General features: G+C 33.6%; 3 non-coding genes across 3 annotated transcripts; all 3 read right to left on the bottom strand.

The window, feature by feature from the left end:
- Positions 1 to 2,087: 2,087 nt before the first annotated feature.
- TRNAQ-UUG (transfer RNA glutamine (anticodon UUG)) lies at positions 2,088 to 2,159 on the bottom strand. Its single transcript has one exon. It is a non-coding gene; the product is annotated as a tRNA-Gln (tRNA).
- Positions 2,160 to 8,423: 6,264 nt separating this feature from the next.
- Positions 8,424 to 8,495, bottom strand: TRNAC-GCA (transfer RNA cysteine (anticodon GCA)). Its single transcript has one exon. It is a non-coding gene; the product is annotated as a tRNA-Cys (tRNA).
- A 1,084-nt stretch (positions 8,496 to 9,579) lies between these two features.
- Positions 9,580 to 9,651, bottom strand: TRNAQ-CUG (transfer RNA glutamine (anticodon CUG)). Its single transcript has one exon. It is a non-coding gene; the product is annotated as a tRNA-Gln (tRNA).
- Between the last annotated feature and the right edge of the window lie 1,222 nt (positions 9,652 to 10,873).

Raw genomic sequence — 10,873 nt, forward strand, 5'->3', positions numbered from 1 at the left:
TTGTTAGAATCCTTGCCCATCCTTCATCTCATCATCATCCACTAACAAGTTACTTGCTAAAGTATCTCAGGCATTAAAGGAATTCCAAAGAGTTTGCTAAGTGAAATATCAAGGAATTTGCTAGAGTCTGGTTCTTCGGCACGATCTTACGTCCCTTTCCAGTTAAAAGAGGCCCTCACAAACGGTGGGGACCTTCACGAGGTTGTGAGGCTTTCAACCAACTTCTGCCTGCACCAATCTTTATATTTCGATTTGAATGTGATAAGTAACACTTAACTGATTATTATTTTTTTTCAGGTATTCTTTAAAGCAATCGATACATCAGCAAAAGTATCTGGAAGTTCGAGGTATGAAAACAAGTATGCCATCTGGAAAGAAAGAGAATACTCAGAAGCCAGTACAGACTTTTACCTCAATGCCTTCCAGGTTCGAACTGTATGCCAAGTGCTCCATATGAGCGAGTTCTGCTGTTTGCTTCTGTAGATATCGCGATATTTCAACGAAACCGGTTCACTCTGCAGACATATTTTTATGGATTGAAAATAAGTTAAAACTCCATATGAGTCAGCTAGCTGGAATTTAATTAAATACACTGAAGAATATATTATCTGCCCATATTAAACTTAGTATTATTAGCAGGGCCCGGATCTTGTTGACCTAAAAAAATTTAAAAAGTGACCTATAAAATGACACTAAAATTCCTGTAAAATGACCCTAAAAATCACAAAAATTGACCTTAAAACTTACGTTTTTTCAAACTTTTATTTCATTAAACATTGACATTTTTTAATATCCATTGGATTTTTAATTAACATTTCTCACTCATATTCAAAAAGTTTTGTTTCAGTTAGTTGCAGTCCATTGATCACTTATGTCCATTGATCAGTCCATTGTACGGCATTGTAAGTATTGAAAGCGTCAGTTCACTCCCGAGTTGAAACTAGGAAGCACTCTTAAACAATAAAACTTAGCAAGTTTAGACCACATGAAAATAATAGATAAAAACACGTTTAAAGCCCTTGTACGCCTTCTAATGCATTTTTAGTTATTCACGTGATCACATTCTTTGTGGTCAATAACCCAAAACTATCTGTTTGGGCACCTACCAACCCCCACCTTTCGTTAACCAGCTACAGTTTAGTTTTCATTAGCTTGTTAAGAATGCAGTTTTTCCACTCCAATAGTCAGGAAGTAAGAAAAGAGATTATTCAACTTCGTCTTTTCCACATCCGTAAACCGTGTTCAATTAAAGATTTCCTTATGTAGAAAAAAAGAATAAAAAGACCATAAGTGACCTAAAAGTTACCTTAAAATGTTAAAAAATGACCTGAAATTTCAAAACAGCAAAAAGGAACCAAAAGTTGATTCTAAAAAACTATATTTTCAGAACCTAGAGTTGATGGATAACGTTTTTACTTGAACTTGCCTTCTCGTATGCGGAACAGAAGAAAGTTGACTTGTCAACAAAATCCGGGCCCTGATTATTAGTATTTGTAATACATTTCTACGAAATTTGGATTACGTGTAACCAAATACATCGAATCCATATCCTGGAATACGCTGCACAGAACTTTTTGTTTGTTTGTTTGTTTAGCTTTGTTACGTATATCCTCCCTATCCAAAATCGCTCAAGTTTTACGCCCATAACCAAAAAAATTGACACCGTCGATCGTCCTGGGGTTTCAAAATTTCGATTTTGTGTAACCAAATGCATCGAATCCATAGGGTTCGGTGCACAGAATTTTTTTTTATGCCTGTGTAATTAATTAAAATTAATTTTGATACAGACTATACCAGTCAGTGTCTTCAGTGGCAGTGACAATCCTCAAAACTGTATAGTCACTACTGTACACCATCTTATAGGCTTACATTATTATAATTTATATTACTAGTATTATTAATTTAAAAAAATAATAAGTGGGTCACCGTGTCGTTGGCATTCAGTCAAAAAGATTAGGAACCACTATCTTAGAGAGCAGAAATGTGAACATTATGGGAAAGAAAAAATAAGTAAACATAATATTGATTTAATAAAATGCTTTTTTTTTCCTCTCTAAGCGATTGGATAATTGCAAAAATCATTACGCAGGTTCCACCGAGATTTGAACTCAGATCGCTGGATTCAAAGTCCACAGTGCTAACCATTACACCATGGAACCTTCATGTTACACTTTAGCTGAATTCACGCTATAATTAGAGTAGAAACAGCCTGTAAGGCAGAATACCAAAGCAAAGTGGTGAGAAGTTTTCAATTAGCACTTCCGTCACAGAAACCTAAAAGTAGACAAAATATTGCACTTTGCCATTAAGTCAAGGTACCAATAGAGAGAGAATGGATTATAATAGAAAAGATACTTTCTACAATAGATTACACTACAATGTAGGCCTGATAATGGAAATGAGTTTTATTCTTATACCCATAGCATGAAAAATCCTGTACTTTCTCATTTTATGAAAATGGAACTTAGTTCTTACTCGTATTTACGTATCCATGTACTTCTAGTTTGATGCTAGTAGTCTTTAAGAGTGGCGTACGCAGAAGTTCGTTAGGGCAGGGGTCCTAGCTTCTCAGTTCATATAATTTCATATGATTGGTCATATGATTTGTTTTTGCATATTATCTTGCTGAAGGGAGTTAACACCCCGAAATTCCTCTTCCGAATTTCCCGAAATTAACAGTGGCGTACGCAGAAATTTGTTAGGGCAATGTCGTTGAAATATCACCAATTCCATATACAAGTTGAAGAATTCGGACTAGTTTACATAAGAAAATTATAGTGTATTTAATTCTTATCCGGGCAACTGGGGCCTCCCAGGACCAGTGGCTTCAATTTTTATTTTCAAATTTCTCAATAACCATACATATTTCAATGGCATAAAATTCTGAATTCTTCTATCCTTAGTCGTAGTTAAAATCATGAACATATCGAGTTGTAAAGTTAATGATTCCTTTTTTAAAAAAAAAAGTTGAAAATCTTTTACTGACGTAACCGTGCAACCGGGGCCTAAGAGGCCCTGTATAACTTAAGTGCAATTCCTCTGAAATATTTTATGAAATGGTCACACAATTATTTGTTGAACCCGTAACTGTAACATTTAATAGGAACAGTATGTGACAATAGACATTGAATTTACGTGTTCCGCATGCTCTTCTATGTTACAAAAATGTCTTGCCCGGAGAAGGGTTAAGGGTCTTCACTACAGCGAAATTAAACTATCACTAATTTTACAGTTTTTCTGTAATATCTTCAAACCAAATAAAAATATTCGAAAAGCAGGAACGTAATGGACTAGAGAATATGATTTTGCATGTGATACCATTATCACAACTCATCTATTTGCTTTCGACTTGCAACTGTAGATAGATTAAGAGTCTTTTGCGGATTCTATTAAATACCGGCATACCAAGAGCAGATAGGTGAATTGTGGTAAAGGTATCATATGCCAAATCGTATTGTCTAGTTCACTACGTTTCTGCTTTTCGGGTTCTTGTGTTTGTTTTGAAGATATTACAGAAAAACTAAAATTAGCGTTAGTTTAATTTCGCTGTACTGAAGACCCTTAATTTTGATAGTAAATCTTCATATAGTGCAGTACAATTCAGATATTACATAAAAACAATAACTTAATAATAAGAAACTCTACGGTCTATGGAACTATGTTCAATAACGCATTCATAAAAGCTCTCCATTGACTTGTGTCCTTAGAATGCAGTTTCTACTTTGTATTCTTATTTCTGTGAAATCCACCTTAATATTGTCCTCCTATGTGAGCTTAAGTCTTCCTAATGATAGTTATACGATGGGATTTCCATTCAAAACTTTGAAAACCTTCTTCCATTCTGGCTACCTGACCTGCCTACCTGTAATAATAATAATAATAATAATAATAATAATAATAATAATAATAATAATAATAATAATAATAATAATAATAATAATAATAATAATAATAATGTTTAGGATCTTGACTTTTGGTGCGACAATAAACTGCGGAAAATGTTTCAGTTGACATCGTTCTAATAAAAAGAGTGAAGGTATTAGAATCAAATGTTGATGTAAACAAAACTTCACACTATGAATGGACAAGAGTATGTTATAATAGACATAGGCAGAGATATAATCAACCTGAGCCAGTACTAGCTAGCCCTGTAGAGTGTGCGAATAAATTCAGTGTTTTAGCGAATTTTGAAAGTGAAGCTCTGGACAATCCAAAATCAGTGAATATTAGTAGCAAAACTGTAGATAGTTTGAGAACAATGAACAAGAAGAAAGGAAATTTCATAAACGCGAAGGGTAGTGCAAGGATGAATATGATTAGTGCAAGGACAACTCCTAAGACACAGCCTAAGGTGCTCATATATGCTGACAGTCATGGTAGGGGATTGGCTGAAAAAGTGAACCAAGATTTGAAACACGATATAATAGTAGAAGGATTTGTTAAGCCTGGAGCTAAAAGCGTGGATATATTATCCAGTGTTAATAGTCAAACAGTAAACAAGGAGGGTAACTATATTGTGATATTAAGTGGAGCTAACGATGTGGCTTGTAATGAAGGAAGTGAAATCGTGAAAAGAATTAAGTGTAAGCTTTCTGAACTAAACCATTGTAAGGTAATTGTGAGCAACATTCCACACAGGTATGATCTTACTGAAGAATCGTGTGTAAACAAAGCAACTCAAAATAGTAATGTAAAATTAAAGAATTTGTGTAACCGCTTCCAAAATGTCGAAATTCTGGATGTAAATAAATTAAGTAGGGAGATGTACACGAAACATGGCATGCATTTCAACCTACGAGGGAAAAGAATATTGAGCAACATGATTTGTGAAATAATTGATAGGGATCTTTATGGCAAATCTAAATTTAAGGTGGCAATAAGAATGCCATGGTTAGTTCAGGGAAACTAAACACACCCGACTCCATGAATACACTGAATACTATGTGGGGCCGGGTAAAAACCTCAAGTCTAACGAAGAGTGTTGAACTGAATGATGTAAATGACTTAATAGATGTGAAAAACAATCGCAACATTTTTCAAAATTGTAATAATCATATAGAGAGGCAAAATTTATTACTTTTTCATTTAAATTTGCAATCAATAAGGAACAAACTAGCCGAACTTGAGTTATTTTTAGGTATTCTTCCTTGTGATATTTTATGTGTCAACGAACATTGGCTAATAAGTGATGAAATGTACATGTATACGCCAACAGGTTACACGTTAGCTACTATTTTCTGTAGGGATAAAACATTACACGGTGGCGTAGGCATTTATATAAAAAATGGTATAGGTTTTGAAAACTCTGTTCTTGACTTAACTTGTTTTTGCATAGAACAACATTTTGAGGTAGCTGGTGTGTTACTTAAACATAACAGAGTAATAGTTATTACGTTGTATCGGACACCGAATTCAGATATGCACATTTTTCTTAGTGGTTGGGAGAAATTAAACAGCTATCTTTATAAATACAAAAATCATACAATATTCTATATTGGCGATATAAATGTTAACGTCCTTATTAGTACACCCATTAAAGCACTACTTTGTGATGTTCTTAGGTCCCATAACTTCTATTACATTAATGATAAGCCCACAAGAAACTTTGCATGTTTAGATAATGTTTTTACTAATGAAAACAAAACTAGCCTGTTATGTGGTACTGTACAACCTTTGTTGTCTGACCATGAAGGTGTATGGCTATTGTTCCCTGTGATGTCACATATGAACGCTACCTATCAAGTAATTAAACGATTCAGATTGTTAGGTGAACTTAACATACAAAATCTGAGATATACATTAGGGAATCTTAATTGGGAAAATTTATTTTCTGAATGTGCCAATGTTTCCGAAGCTTTCCATAAGTTTATCAATACTTTGATTCTATATTTAAATGAATGTTGTCCAGAAAAGATTAAGAGGTATACCACATACGGAAGTAAACATTCACAAACAGTTCCTAATTGGTACACGCCACATCTTAGATCTCAGCGGGATAAACTAATCACATTGTATAATATTGCTAATATAACAGGGTTATCTAGAGATAAAGAGAGATTTAAAATTGCTAAAAAGATGTACAGAAAAGAGATTAAAGCAGCAAAAATTACTGCAACCGAAAATTGGATAAATAATTCAAAAAACAAGTGTGCAGCGGCTTGGTCTATAATCAATAAGGAAATCGGAAAATGCAATATTAAAGACCCCATACCAATATCCGCCAATGAATTAAATGAACATTTTGTAAATAACATAAGGAAATTAAGTGATAAGTCAAAAAGTAAAGACTTTTCTGCTGAAAATCAAATCTATAATTTTAGTAGTTTATTAGCACAGCAAAACTTAAATAACGTTAACTTGAATTTTCAGTGGACTAGAATAAATACCAGGACTGTTTTACAAATTGTTAACAAATTAAAATCTTCAAATAGTGAAGATCTTTATGGGTTTTCTAATAATTTGTTTCGAAAAATAATTGATGTTATAATTGATCCTTTGGTTTACTTATTCAATTGGATACTTTTAGATGGAATCTTTCCTGACTGTCTTAAAATGACAGTTACAGTACCTATACATAAGAAAAATGATAAAAGTGATCCTAATAACTACCGTCCTATATCATTAGTCCCAATTATTTCAAAAGTTTTTTGAACAATGTATCAAAAGTCAATTATCAATGTACTTTGAACAAAATAAAATATTCCACAGTTCGCAATTTGGATTCAGATCTGGCCTTTCCACGATTAAGGCCGTAGAAAACGTAGTATCACACATATTAGATAGCTTCGAAAATAATTTAAATACGTGTGCAACATTGATAGATCTAAGTAAAGCATTCGATACGGTGTCACATCATATATTGGTTGAAAAATTATATTATTATGGTATTCGGGGAACTGAGTTGTCATTGATTAAGTCCTATCTTAGTAATAGACGTCAATCTGTCCGTATTATTAACGAAAGATCAACATTTTTGGATGTAACGGCAGGGGTACCTCAGGGTAGTGTGTTAGGACCTTTACTTTTTCTTATCTATATAAATGATTTCCCGAGTTTCCTACCTTGCAAATCTGTGTTATATGCTGACGATACAACTCTTCTAAATACGGGTAAGAATTTAGTAAGTGTTAAAAATAAAAGCAATGAAATGCTTGAAATATCATCTATATGGTTAAAACACAATAAACTTTATATAAATGAATCTAAAACAGAGACTATATATTTTTCTCTTAGTAATCATATGAATGAGGTAGATATGCACCATTCCGTAAAACTACTGGGAATCCATCTAGATCCGAAATTAAACTGGAGTGAACATACTGAAAATTTATGCAGGAAATTATCTAGAGTGATATTTTTATTACGTAAACTGAAAACAACAGTTACAGAAACAATGCTTCTTGCAGCATACTATGCCTTTTTGCATTCTCATCTACAATACGGCATAATATTGTGGGGAAATTCACCAGGTGCCCAGACTGTCTTTAAATGGCAGAAAAAAGCCATAAGAGCGATAAAGGGCTTAACTGATAGTGTATCGTGTAGACAATATTTTACGGATTTACAGATTATGACAGTTCCCTCTCTATATATTTATAGTTGTCTTATGTACGTTAAAGAAAATGAGAGCAGTTTAGGTTATCGTAATAATATCCATTCATATAATACTAGACATAAAGATGACTTAAATACGCCTTATATTAGGCTAAGTATAACACAAAGAAGTTATAAATATACAGGAATGAAATTATATAATACATTGCCAGTGCATATACGAATGATGTGTGACAATGATTTCAAAAAATATTGTAAATCTTTTCTTGTAAGTAATTCTATTTATAGTATCAACGAATTTGAAGACAAGTGTAAATTGTAACTTTTTTTCTTTTCTTTCTTTGTATATATTCATGTATATGCGGACAATGTCTATTGCAACAAATGTTGTTTAATGACAATAAATATTCTATTCTATTCTATTCGATGTCGAAGATCGTGAAGATAGGGTTTAGTGTAGAAAGTGCTCGGCTTCAGGACAATATTGCTGCTTACAATTCCTAGTTTTCTTTCTCAATTGATGAACTGTTAATTACAAATACGTTTAAGGAATAATATGTTGAGTAAAAATTGTCAAACATTGAGAACGATAATAATGAGAAACAATGGCATTTGGTACTGTGTCGTTTGACAAGGCGTTGTCTTACTAGGAATGTGACAAATGATGTACTAGTTTTTCCCGCTAACAACTTACCATTGCATATTCCTCATATACCACAATTCAATTACAGAGTTTCTCCCTTTCTTCAAATATGCTTTTCTTGCTGGATATTTCCAATGTAATCACTACACTTTGTATCTTGCTGCAAAGGTTATGAATATTGTACTAAGTGCCCGTCTATCTTTTCTAGTTACTAATAAAAACGTGAAGGGGGCACCCGGGTTTGAACCGGGGACCTCTCGATCTGCAGTCGAATGCTCTACCACTGAGCTATACCCCCTTGCGCTTTACTAGCTGTCTCGATAATGAAATAATGAAAATATAAAATTTCATTTCAAATTATTCAGGTACTGACTATAATAATTATTTATTTACTTACTTTAAATCACGTGATTGCCTCATGTGTCCTAATTGCTATTGTGCATAGTAAAAATTAATGATTTTTAACGTGATGCAAGTGCTTTTTAAAAATATAGATAATGATTATCGTAGTAACGTAACTGATGCCTTGAATGCAATAATGCATGCAATGTAGGCTGGACAATCTGGATTTTTGCTCAAGAACTCTATTTTACAGGTAATGTTCTAATAAATACTAATTATATATAGCACTACGACTCGGACAGTTCTTCATACGTGACCATATGCATGTGATGTATAATTAGAGATACAAGACTTACTCCATTTAAAATCAAAATTCCATGTATTTTATATCTTTTATGTGTTCCGAGTTTCAAGTCCAATTTGTGATAGGATCCTTTGCTGTCCATATCCATGAGTACTCAGTCGCTTAAAATTCTTATTTTAATTGAAAGTGTTAGTGCTAAAATAGCCTAAGCGTCCCTTAAGTTTAATATCAATTCCCTGGGGAAGGAAGAAAGAAAGTGGCTTAAGAACTTAGTGTTAGGTACCATCCTGACATTTGTCTGGTGTGAATTTGGAAAACCCAGGAAAGCCTTACTCACGACGGTGGACCTGAAACATGTTTTACACTTTTCTGAGCAAGTGTTCCCACCGGGAATCGACCCTAGGCTGTTCACAGGAAACATGAGGGCAGTAGCGATTACATTCCGTAAATCGAATTTGTTATCTTCTTTTGTTTTATTGTGTTTTTTCGCGATTCAGAAAAATCCCAGGGATTCTTCAACAGTAGACTCGGAATCACGCCTTTCGGGACATAGTCTTGAGTAGAAAAATCTTGATTGGACAAGACGAACTTTATTTAGATCAAGTCCTTATTTCTTTCTAGTGCTTATAAAATAGATTAGTTTATGAAAACTGATAATATGTTGGTTATAGGCATCAGGGTTAACAGGTAATATAATTTTTATGGATAAGCAGTAAGAAAAGTAAAAATGAGCACGAGGTCCCACCGAGATATTAACTCGGATCGCTGGATTCAGAGTCCAGAGTGCTAACCATTACACCATGGGACCTACGTAATACTCTATCCTAAAAAGCAGAATTCAGATTATTATAGTTGGCTAAGTTGTACTAAGAATGCAAATAAAATAAAATAAATAAATAATAAAACAAGTAAGTAAAAATAAAAAATGATGAAAGGCATTATTTTCATACTTCACACAGGACTATAAAAATAGATTTTACTCTTAATGTTAGGTATTAATTGTAAGTTACTTAACTAACCAGTGTTATTAAGAACCATACAGAGATGATGAAACATAAACGAAAAAAATACTGTCTACAATATACTTGATAACACAAAAATGCAAATTGAGCATTTTGCTCTTATAACATCATACGAGGGACAACGAATTTACTTGTTTTATAAAATGGTTCATATTTCGAAGTTCATGTAATTTGGTGATAGTGCGCTTTTACTATGATAGACATGTACTATTTCTAGACCTGGGTTCACTATCTCTTAATGTAACTACCTCCCGAGTTGCCTCACTAAATATTATCTGCTCCTTCCAAGAATAAACACGGATTCAGACCCCAACTTATTATTCTTGTAAATATTTCATCGCAGTCAATTCTATTTATTATTCTTTTGGGGGTTTTCGGTATATATTGGCAGTTGCATGAGTTATTTTTGACTAAATCGTCCCCTAAAAATCATTCTAACTTTTAACTATCAATTGCTTGTATTCTAAAAAGAAATGATGTACCCCATGTTGTAAATTTACTTACGAAACATGGACAAAATCGAAGAAACGCTTTCGAGAAAATCCCAAGAGTAACTAGTAAAAACTCGCCACCAAAATTAGAGCACTCGCGTATATTTTCAAGAGAATTTACAGATGTCACATTGTATGGTCGCCATTCTCAGTAGCCTATGATCTTCACTCGTCAAGACCAAACTACTGAATGACAAATTGGCAACACACCTAAGGTCATTCACTTCTTTTCCGTAAGCGAAGAGAGTATTTCTTCCGTCAGAGGTTGCCGGGGATGAGGCCGAAGTATAGTTCGCATAGTTTCCGAGGGCATAGGTGAGATAGACAGGCTCTAAAAGAGGCATATTTCCCCCTATTATGGAAACACTGTGGTTCAATAGTAGAGCGCTTACTCTTGGAAGTGGGGTTCCTGGTTCGATTCCTGTGGTAGTAAGATCGTGGTGGACAACATCATACTTGTGGGTTTTCTCGGGTACTTCCATTTCCTCCAACATTGTCATTTCACTAATTTTTTCCA

The sequence above is a fragment of the Thermobia domestica genome, chromosome 14, assembly GCF_964235325.1.
Source record: "Thermobia domestica chromosome 14, izTheDome1.hap1.1, whole genome shotgun sequence".
Taxonomy (NCBI): domain Eukaryota; kingdom Metazoa; phylum Arthropoda; class Insecta; order Zygentoma; family Lepismatidae; genus Thermobia; species Thermobia domestica.